The sequence below is a fragment of the Chiloscyllium plagiosum genome, unplaced genomic scaffold, assembly GCF_037043375.1.
Source record: "Chiloscyllium plagiosum isolate Xiang-an unplaced genomic scaffold, Cpla_swu_hap1 HiC_scaffold_14, whole genome shotgun sequence".
Classification (NCBI taxonomy): domain Eukaryota; kingdom Metazoa; phylum Chordata; class Chondrichthyes; order Orectolobiformes; family Hemiscylliidae; genus Chiloscyllium; species Chiloscyllium plagiosum.
Window position 1 is genome coordinate 109,216,490 of NW_028270152.1, and position 3,459 is coordinate 109,219,948.

General features: G+C 44.8%; 1 non-coding gene across 1 annotated transcript; it reads right to left on the reverse strand.

Annotated features, from left to right (window-relative positions):
- Positions 1 to 2,199: 2,199 nt before the first annotated feature.
- trnaf-aaa (transfer RNA phenylalanine (anticodon AAA)) lies at positions 2,200 to 2,281 on the reverse strand. The gene has a single exon. It is a non-coding gene; the product is annotated as a tRNA-Phe (tRNA).
- Positions 2,282 to 3,459: the final 1,178 nt, after the last annotated feature.

The window sequence follows — 3,459 nt, forward strand, 5'->3', positions numbered from 1 at the left end:
AGTTGCGTGTGGAGGCGGAAGAGATTGGGGAGACACTGAATGAATACTTTTCTTCAGTATTCACTCAGGAACAGGGCATTGTTGTCGATGAGAATACTGAGGCACAAATAAGTAGAATGGATGGCTTTGAGGTATGTAGAGAAGAGGTGTTGGTAATCCTGGAAAAGGTGAAAATAGATAAGTCCCCTGGGCCTGATGGCATTTATCCTAGGATTCTCTGGGAAGCAAGGGAGGAGATTGCAGAGCCATTGGCCGTGATTTTTATGTCCTCTTTGTCTACAGGAGTAGTCCCAGAAGACTGGAGGATAGCAAATGTGGTTCCCTTGTTCAAAAAGGGGAGTAGGGATAGCCCTAATAACTATAGGCCGGTGAGTCTCACTTCTGATGTGGGCAAAGTCTTAGAGAGAATTGTAAGGGATAGGATTTATGCACATCTGGATAGGAATAATGTGATCAAGGATAGTCAGCATGGTTTTGTGAAGGGCAGGTCGTGCCTCACAAACCTTATTGAATTCTTTGAAAAGGTGACGAAGGAGGTTGATGAGGGGAAAGCGGTAGATGTGGTATATATGGATTTTAGTAAGGCGTTTGATAAGGTTCCCCATGGTAGGCTACTGCAGAAAATACGGAGATATGGCATTGAGGGTGAGTTGGAGGTTTGGATTAGGAATTGGCTGGATGGAAGAAGACAGAGGGTAGTAGTTGATGGCAAAGTTTCTTCATGGAGTGCCGTCACTAGCGGTGTTCCGCAAGGATCTGTTTTGGGACCATTGCTGTTTGTCATTTTTATAAATGACCTGGAAGAGGGGTTAGAAGGTTGGGTGAGCAAGTTTGCGGATGATACGAAAGTCGGAGGAGTTGTTGACAGTGAGGAAGCATGTGGCAGGTTACAGCAGGATATAGAGAAGCTGCAGAGCTGGGCAGAAAGGTGGCAGATGGAATTCAATGTAGCTAAGTGCGAGGTGATTCACTTTGGGAAGAATAACAAAAAGATGGGGTACTGGGCTAATGGTCGGATACTTGGTAGTGTGGATGAGCAGAGGGATCTTGGTGTCCATGTACACAGATCTCTGAAAGTTGCCACCCAGGTAAATAGTGCGGTGAGGAAGGCATATGGCGTACTGGCTTTTATTGGTAGAGGAATTGAGTTCCGGAGTCCTGAGGTCATGATGCAGTTGTATAAGACTCTGGTACGGCCGCATCTGGAATATTGTGTGCAGTTTTGGTCGCCATACTATAGGAAGGATGTGGAGGCATTGGAACGGGTGCAGAGGAGGTTTACCAGGATGTTGCCTGGTATGGAAGGAAAATCGTATGAGCAAAGACTGAGGCACTTGGGGCTGTTTTCACTAGAGAAAAGAAGGTTTAAGGGTGACTTGATTGAGGTGTACAAGATGATTAGGGGGTTAGATAGGGTCGACAGTATGAACCTTTTCCCGCGTATTGAGTCGGGTATTACAAGGGGGCATAGCTTTAAATTAAGGGGGGGTAGATATAGGACAGATGTTAGGGGTAGGTTCTTCACTCAGCGAGTCGTTAGTTCATGGAATGCCCTGCCAGTAACAGTGGTGGACTCTCCCTCTTTATGGGCATTTAAGAGGGCAGTGGATAGGTATATGGAGGATAGTGGGTTAGTGTAGTTTAGGTGGGCTTGGATCGGCGCAACATCGAGGGCCCAAGGGCCTGTACTGCGCTGTATTCTTCTATGTTCTTTGTTCTATGTTCTAATATTTTCACAGTATCTCTTCACAATCCTCTGGCTTGCACCATGTCCAGGGATGAGAAGTCCCGTTTGGTGAAGAGATTCTCGAGGCTGATGAGTTTCACTTTGGAACAAAGATGGTTAAGTGGCGATTTCTTGCGGTTGTTTCTAATGATGGGAGAGGGAGCGGTGGGGAATGAGCACTTTGACGAGCAGGAGGAAGTGTTGCCACTGACCCGAGTCAGAGAACAGTGGACAGGGATTAAAGGAATCTAATGAAAAGCAGCACTTCTGCTCAGGACGTTCAATAACAGCTGCAGAAACCCGATGTGTCGAGCAGTGTATCTGGAAAGAGAAACAAAGATAATGTTTTAAATATGGAACATTTCTTATGAAGAACTCGAGTTTCCCAAGTCTAATCAAATTACCGGCCTGGTTCACAAAATAGTTTTTCTGAACTTTGAGCGAAAATTGTAGCAGCAGGAAAGCATTCATAACGTAGTCAGCAGGATTCGAACCTACGTGGGGAAACGCCAATGGATTTTTAATCCATCGCCTTAACCACTCGGCCATGACTACAGACAGCTCAGGCACGTTGAGCATTGACCAAATCAGCCGGGATCTCATTGAAACCTACCGTTGACTTGATGAGCTAAATGTTTCCATTCTCCTCTCCCACCTCTGCTGTCAATTGTAAGGTGCGAGACACCAATGTAAAGGAAGAAAAGCACAAAGGTAGGAAAAGATATTTGCAGCCAAACTGAGTCAAAATTATTGATTGAAAGGACAATCCCACTTTGGCAATTTGCTAGATCTCTTTGCAAACATGATCAGCAGAGCTGATCAAGAGAGGTATTGATCTGAGTGTTCTTGGACATGAAACAATCCAAGGTTAGTGACATATTCATTTCTTTTTCTGGCGAAGGAGCTGGTCTTTCCAGATGCTCACAATTTAAGAGATTTTTCCCAATAAAAGACGGCAAATAAGTCCCATCTAACGCTGACACCATCGTGAGCGCTGCTGTTTCACAATACCACAGAGTTAGGGTCAATTCCCGCCTCATGCAACTGAATGTGTGGAGTTTGCACATTCTCCCCGTGGCTGCATGCACTTGCTCTGGTTTTCTCCCATAGTCCAAAAATGTACCGGTTAGGTGAAATGGCCGTGCTAAATTGACGGGGTGAATGGAGAGGAATGCATTTGGGCTGGAGCGGTCGGTGTGGAGTTGCTGGGCCGAAGGACCTGTTTCCATATTGTAAGTATTCTAATCTACGGTAATCAATGGCCAAGGTATGACGCACGTTGTTCGATGTTGCATATATGACTTTTCGATTGTTTTTCATCAAAATTTCTTTACAATTCAAACGGTAGTGGAAGAAGGGAAATGAATGTCTCCCATAATTCTTGCCTTCTTTTAGCATTCACAGGCGGTATTTTTCCTGTACGTTTTTTTTACACTGTGGTTACTGTTAATGTTCTTTAAGCTACACCGGCTGGTTTCCTCTTTCCTCAATGTTCCTCATCTCTACCCAAACACATTTTCCATCCTTATCTCCTGAATCAATGTAATCTCTAACCATTGCATAATTGCCACGGAAACTGGGCTTTTCACACGCCTGTGTATGTCATTTTCCAATATTAATTGATCGTTTACTGTGTTGCAATTGCGCATGTGAAGAAGAAAACAGAATAGAGGCAGGTGGTCCTGGGTTTCAAACGCACGTAATTGCAGCTAAAACGCAGATTACTGCCCACA